The 7,979-nt window shown below is 46.4% G+C and overlaps 1 pseudogene; it reads right to left on the bottom strand.

Annotated features, from left to right (window-relative positions):
• Positions 1 to 1,398: 1,398 nt before the first annotated feature.
• On the bottom strand, positions 1,399 to 4,829 carry LOC136455277 (AP2-like ethylene-responsive transcription factor At1g79700; annotated as a pseudogene).
• Between the last annotated feature and the right edge of the window lie 3,150 nt (positions 4,830 to 7,979).

Below are 7,979 nucleotides of genomic sequence, written 5' to 3'. Positions count from 1 at the left end.
TAGAGCCGCAACCCCTAAAGTTTTTCGAGCAGCCTCCGATAGATCTGGATCGGAGGGTGGTCGGTGCTGGACCAGAGTGTCTAGAGCCAATTCGGCGATGGAGAGACAATCGACGAGCTTCTGACCAACCTGATCGATTGATGCGATCAGATCGTCGTTGTTGATCTGCCTCCTCTGGTAGCGAGGAAGTGGGCGGCGAGTTGTTGATGAAGGCGACCTCGGAGGTGGTTTCGAGATCGGATCTGCCGTCGTAGGTGCGGGGGTGATCGGCCTAGAATCGATCTGCATCGGCTTGAGGAGCTCTCCGACTCCGTCAGCGTTGATGATCCACGAGATCGATCCGACCGTGAAGATCTGACCGGGCTACGGGAGGGACGAAGAGCCTGCGAAAAAAGTCATCTTGTTCAACAAGGAAACAGCACGCAAGCCCCTACCTAACGCATCAACTGTCGACAGAATATCGTCGGCAGTCCTCCGAGAGATATCCCACGAAGGTAGATTGATCGGCAGATAAGCGTGTGATCAAGAACAAGAAGGCAACAGAGACATACGAGTTAGACATGTTCAGGCCGTCAGTATGACGTAATACCCTACTCCCATGGTCTGTTGGTTTGTATTAGCTATCGTATGATATTACGTGCGTTTGGAGGGGTCCTTGCCCGCCTTATATAGTCTGGGGAGTAGGGTTACAAGTCAGTTAGATCTAAGAGATAACCGAAAAGTAATAACTGATTACAGAAATCATAGGATCATACGTATCCTAACAGATCTCGTAGTATCTTCAGGATATCTTCCCGGTGTCTTGCGGAAGGCGCCGAGCAGAGTCGTGCCCTGTAAGGCTTCGTCCTGTGGGCTGGACCGCCTCTAGGGGTACAGCCCATGTGATCTGCCGTGAGTATCCGGGGTCATACCCCTCACATAGATGCCCTACCAAATGTGGCTATAAACACATGCAAAGATGGCCATAAACACACACGCAGAGGGACACGAGATTGAGTATTAGAAACCAGTCATTTCAGTTCAGCTTATCAGTATCTTATAGCTACTGCCTACTCCTAGGCCCCTACCCCTAGATACGGAGAACAGAGCATCGTGCACACACTTGTCACGGCCTCCAACTTGGACAGCCAGATGGCAGCGTCGTTTGCCGACAAGTTATAAGTTACGAAAACTTCCACAGTGAATCGTCCCAAAAGTTAGAGCCCCTCTACTTTCACGTACCCCAAAAGGATCTAGAGCGAGAGCGGCCACATCATCCGCATTTACACGCCAAAAACACGCTCAATCGCTGCCACCAAACCAAAACGGCACCCAAGCCCCAGCAAACCGACACGTCGTCACGTAGTTACACTGCCGGTGGAGTGCACGCCCCGGATGACGCCGCGTGGCAACGCGAGCTCATCGCCACCAGCGCGCGGACGCCAGTGAGCTGATGGTGGCGGCCGCATCGGCGTCGACTCCGGAAACGTCAGGCATGACGGCGCCCGCGGCGGCGGGGAGCTGCACATGGACCTCGCCCAGGCCGCCGGCGGCCGCGCCGGGCGCGTCGAACAGCGTCTCGATGTCGTCCTCGAAGCGCACGCTGTCCGGCAGCGCCAGGCCGCGCAGCTGGTCGTCGGGCGGGCAGCCGAGCGCGGCGGGCGGGGTACCGGGCCTCGAAGTCGGCGGGGTCCATGCAGAGCGCCGGCAGGATCTCGGCGATGGCATGGTCCACGTCGTCGGCGTCGCGGAGCACGGGGCCGGGCGGCAGCGCCAGGGGCTCGCCCAGCTCGTACTCCGGCTCGGGCTTCGGCGTCAGGAGCAGCGTCGGAACAGGATGACGAGCCTTGGGCAGCGGCGGTGCCTCGTCCACCGGCTCGTCCTTGGGCTTCAGAGCCGGCTTCGGCTGGGCCTTGCGGAACGGCGGTTGAGCCCGCTGCCGGTCGTCCTTGTCCGTGTAGCTGCTGATGTCGAAGTTGGTGACCGCGGCGTGCCCCCGCAATTCCAGAGCTGCAAGGTCGTAGGCCCGGGCTGCCTCCTCCTGGGTCCCTGCACCAGAAGAAACATCCAAGAGGACCAGCCAACAATTCAGAATAGTACATTCCGTGGGCTTTCACGAATCACAGCAGCAGTAGCATGCACAAAAGAAAGCCTATTGCAAGAATAATGATCTTCAGAACAAAAGACAAATCAAATAAATCATCCCAGATCATACATTGCCATAAAAAATGCAGATATCAGAATGCAAAATGCAAGTTAATCCAGACGGGTAAGACTGCTGAATGCACGACCCTGTAACAGTGATCCTGTATACAGTGATCTTGTAACAAAAATGTGGCTTCTTGCGATCATCAGTACTGGCAAAATGCAGTGGAAGACCAAGAAAGAGACACATACCGAACGTCCCCAGGTAGAGGTATTTCTTGCCGCAAGCGTAGCCGATCCTGGCTTCCCACCTGCCATTATGGTGGTGCCTGCGAACCAAAACTCTCATCAGAACTTCCCTGATCACCAAGCAAAACCATTCAGATTTTCTGCATGCCTTCACCGAAAGGAGTGGTGACTGCAGAAAACTGAAGATAAGAAGACAAAAACTCCATCCTAGATAGTGGTGGCGTTGCTCAGTAAAGAATCGCTTATTGGCTGATGCATTCAGCAGAGCCATCGAGCCGGCGCTGGGATGGATAGATCCAGAGATACAGTGATATGCTGATGGCCTAAGCACCGTGTGTGTTCGTGCTTACTTGGCCACTCCCCTGTACCCGGAGGCGCCTCTCGAGAAACAGCTACTCTTGCGCCGCAGAGTGGCCAGATACGCCTCCCTTGTCACGCGCTGCATCTTGTCATGCTCATGCCTGTACGATTCCAGCTGCATTAATTTATCACAGTGAGAGTTTAGATTCACACTTGCAAGCAAACTACTACATTACTGCATACTCCCTTGGTCCCTGAATATCTATTTTTTCGTTTCTTAAAAATAACTTTGACTAAGTATATATATTAAAATATTAATATTTATGATACATAATTAATATCATTATATAGATATTTAAATATAGTCTTTTAATAAATTTATTTAAAGATAGAAATGTTGCATATATTTTCTATAAATCGAATCAAAGTTAGTGACACGTAAATCGTGACGACTAATATTTAGGGACCGAGGAGCATGCTGAACTATCTCAACTTACTGGGAAGTTGAGTGTGCTGTCTGAGCCCCAGTACTTGAGTGCTGCGAGATCATAAGTACGGGCTGCTGCCTCCTCATTGTCAAATGCTCCTGAGAAGAAACAAGATCAAAAAATTTAATTCATGTATCCCTGCCATATATGCAAATACCCCATGGTGGTTTTACGCTGGGGCACGTTTCTCAGGGCCCTCTTGGGATGTAGGATTGAGATTTTAAAGATACACAGAAAAAACACATGATGAGAATCAGAGAAATAAAAACACAAAGAACTTTTGTTGGAATAGATGTTTGAATCAACTGCAAAGAAACACATTGGTTTATTTATTGTGGAATCAAACACACAAAAAAATCCCTAAACTTTTCATGTAAGCTATTTCCACAAACCAAAGTGCTATCTCTACCTCATTTTTTCATTCTTAAAATATACATGCGCCCTCGATCCACAACTCGTGCCCATATCAATTAGAACGATTTGCGTCCCGTGGCTGACTTAACAAGTGAGCTAAAGTGGTCTAAAATTTTACACTTGAGTGGTTTAAAGTTTTCGTTAGTAACACTTTAGACCTCATGAGTCTCTCAGAGAGAAAGTGGTCTCAAGTTCTAAACTTTAGACCATGGAACAAGACCTTAATCCATAAGAATGAGAATCCTACATTTTTTCTAACAATCCAAAGGACCTTAATTGTGCAGCATGAGAGGGGAGAAACAAAACACAGTCCAAGTCCTTTCAACTTTATCCAAAAAGTAATTTTTTTCACCGCACTCCATCTCTCTTTTTTTGTTGAAACGAAGGGATAAAGCAGTTTTTTTGCAGAATCGAAAGCCGAAATCAATCAGAACAAGGCAATGCAGTTCATTCGCAACCCAGATCAATAATTGGTGAATCATAGCATGGGAAAGTTCGTGAGCTTTTTTACGGATGTGAGAGGATCTTGACTCACCCAGATAAACTGTTGGAAGCGAGGCGACCATCAGACATGAAACATCCACATATCACACGAATGTCGAGGTCCGAGCACATACGAAATTTTTTTGAGAAGAAACAGAGAAGAATGTCAGCACATATTGCTACAGCGTGAGAAATCAAACAGATGGAGACCAGAGAAGAAATAAAAAGAATCATTTGTTCATCAGCAGGACAAATAAACAAAGACTCCACCTTGCCTGCCCTTCTTGGTCTTGGTCCGGCTCCAAGCATTCTTGTCCCACAGGTGCGCCTCGTACTTGCCCGTTCCCCTGTGCCTGCGCCAACGAACGCAACGATGCGACGCTTAAAGCTCAGAACTCAACCACATCGCCGACGAAGAGAAACAGTCTGTTAGCTGGTCGGTTTCTGGGCTGATAAGTCCGGCTAACGCTGATTTGTTGTGAAAAGAAGATACTATATCATGGCTGATAAACTCTGGGTAAACAAGCGAACAGACTGAAAGATCGAACCTTGGCTGATCACGCACCTGGTCACGCCCTTGTAGATGGAGCTAGTCCTCCTCGGGGCGACCGCGGCGCCACTCTTGGCCCTCCTACGGCTGCTCCTCTGCTTCTTGCTGCCGTGCTGCGGTGACAACGACGGCGGCACGTAGCAGGAGCCCGAGGAGGACGAGGAGGAGACACAGGAGAGCGAGGAGGCGGCCCAAGACGAAGGGGAATGCGGCTTCTTCATTGCGAGTGTGGCCCAGGGCAGGGTTAGCCTGGAGCCCTGGACGGCGGCGCCGCGGCGGCCTCGCTTTCCACGGCTCCAGGCCCGTGGCTGTGAATGTGATCGCTCACTTTGCCTTTGTTTGGACGGCTTGGTGGTGATGGTAGTACAGCAAGCGTAGTGCACACTGGTAGTGGTAGCTGACTACTTGCTACTATGGGAAGGAGATGGGAGACAGCTGAGGAGCCTGCCTATATGGCGCGAGCGGAGAGCCGGAGAGAAATGCCCGACAGTAGAGAGGCAGAAGCTTTTAGCAACCATCAGGATAATATTTACTCCTAAACTCCACTAACAATATATCTCATCGTATAAATTATCCACATCAGTAATGCCCTATCACATATAAAACATGTTCGCTGGTCATATTTGGCTTATAAGTCATGACTTATCAGTAAGCCAACGAATAGTATTTTTCTCTCACACCAAACCAGCCAACGGTACTTTCAATCATACCTTATAAGCCAAACAAGCTGAAACGAACAGGGCAAGAATTAAAATCCAGTGACATATATGATGTCCACATCAACAAGACTGACAAATATTTTATTATCCACGTCAACAAGCCATACAATCCACTAGCATTAATTTATAATAGTTTATTCCTTTACATAAATAATTATATAGTCTAATTCATTATAAAACATTCGCAGTTTCCAGCAATGCGCAGAGGTTTGTTTCTAATTACAATTTTTTTTTGTAAAAAAATATTTCTTACGTTGATATAGGAGAGGTTAAAAGGAATGATGATGTAGATGTTAGTACAGATTCTTCTAGTCACCACTATATTTTAGCCTCCCTTCCACAAAAGTGTGATGATATTAGCTTTAACTTAGATATTGTTTGATTTGGGGTTCCTAGCACGTTATCGGTTCACAACGCAATTTGATTGTGCTTTGCCGTTTGGTTTGGCTAGTCCGTAATGATTAATAGTGTGGATCATTACGAGCCTATAGAATGCGGATACCGCTCACTCTCTAGCGTTAACTGATCCGGTCACCCTGCTCCCTTGTGCAGCCACAGAAACAAATAATAAACTATTTCCATTATCTGGAACCATTAGTGCAATGATCTAGTTCCATTTACGTCACCGATTATGGTGTTGGAACCAATATCAACACCTTAGTTTGTTTATATTGTAACACCATTTTGTAGGATGCTTTTTTTTTATTTTGCTGTACAAAATCAAGATATGCCTACGTTTTGTATGGAGACTTAAATAATATTTTGCATCCTAATGAAAAAGATACTCGTCCCTCCTTGTTTATCTCTTATAAATAATTTCTATTCTCTTGTCAAACAATATGGTTTTATACTTTTATTGCTTTGGAGTATGCTTAGGGTGTGTTAGGTTGAGCTGTGGCCGTGAGAAAAAGCTGTTGTGGGCTGTGAGCTGTAGGAAAGCTGCTGTGGGCTGTAGAAAAGCTGAAAGCTGTTTGGTTAAACAAGTATAAAATATACCTTCTATCTTTATCTCTCTTGAAATAACTATGAAAGAGCTTTTTATTCCACCAATTTCGAAAAGCAGAAAGCCAAAAGCCAAAAGCAGGGTCAAACCAGCTTTCAAAAATGTACTACGGAAAAGCAACTGCTTTTAAAAAAACAGCCTCCAAAAACAGCTCCTTTGATTGGGCTTTTGGCTTTTTGGGCCAAAAGTCAAAGCCAAAAACCCAACCAAATGGACCCTTACACCGGACAAATAAGCACTTCAGCATTAATAGGTTGTCTCTCCTATAGCACTTGAGAATTTTTTAGGCACTTTCCTGGTACCATTTTGTCTTGCCCATTAATAGGCTTTCTCTCATGTTGGAGGAAGCCATGGATACAAACACTCTCTATGGTGTTTCTTTGAGCTTGGATTGTCTCGCCATTCATTTCATTCTTTTTTGTTGACGGTTATTTTGTTGACACACACTTATTGCACCCCCTGATGCAATGATACAGGGGGAGGCTTTCATTTGATGTAATATGTGCAATTGCCATTTGAGGCCATATTTATAAAATTAATTCATATTCACATATTAAGGGGAGCCTCACATATATAATTGCATCCAAACTCTGAATCTTATATATCATTTAAATTTTAATTGGGGTTGTCATCAATCACCAAAAAAATAGGGAGATTGAAAGTATATCTGGACCATAAGTGGGTTTCGATGGATTAAATGCCAACACGAGTAAGGGACTAGTGAATTTCATGAGAATTGCAGGTATGTAGCTGTCAATGTTTGACCACCGATAGCCTACCACGGGGGGACCTGGGGCAGTATATTCGGGCTTCGGTGTATGCTGAACTCGATGGTTAACGCAAGAGACAGTCGATTTATCCTGGTTCAGGCCCTCGATCACAGATCGAGTAATAGCCATACGTCCAGTCGGCGTTTGCTTTTACGTTGGGTTGACTAAGATGTGTTGTGTCGTACAATTGCTCTGTTGAACTCCCGATCCAAGGTGCCCTGCCCTCCTTTATATAGTCAGGAGGCCAGAATCCTAGTCGGTTTACAATTAGAGTTTCTAGTAGGATTACAGAGTAATACTACTACTAAGATTACAGGAGAAGAATCCTAATTAGACTAGGTCTTCTTCCTTCCTTGCGGGGTATCCTGTGGGTCCCGTACCGACAAGCCCCCGAGCACTTTATGGTTGAGTTCTGAAAGCCTCGTCTTGTTCCTTCAAGTCTCGTTGAGCTGGAACAAGCGTCGTTCGAGTGCTTTCTTGAGCGAAACCGTGTAGCGCTTCGTGAGATCTTTGCGTGGTGTGTACTTTTTTTAGAAAAAAGTACTCCCATTTGGATGTAGCCCCCGAACCTCTTGCTGTTTGGCATAAGGAGCTTGAGGGTCTTTTCTTGAAATCTTCCTGATTCTTCGTTGAAAGGCTCCCCGACTACCTTGTTTGAAAAGAGCTCTGTTGCTGTGTTCGGGTTCTTTTTGTCTTGTGGCCCTGACATCGTCTGTCTTGAAGAAACATTCTGAGTGGTGTGCATTTTTTTGGAGAAAAAAGTGCACTCACTGAGTGTAGCCCCCGAGCCTCTTGCTATTTGGAACAAAAAGTTGGAGGGTCTTGAATCTAAATTGTTTGATAGAACTATATACCTTTCCTCCTGCTGCCCCCGAGCAT

Source organism: Miscanthus floridulus, chromosome 5 (genome assembly GCF_019320115.1).
Source record: "Miscanthus floridulus cultivar M001 chromosome 5, ASM1932011v1, whole genome shotgun sequence".
NCBI classification, from domain to species: Eukaryota; Viridiplantae; Streptophyta; class Magnoliopsida; order Poales; family Poaceae; genus Miscanthus; species Miscanthus floridulus.
This window is presented reverse-complemented; position numbering and strand designations above follow the sequence as displayed.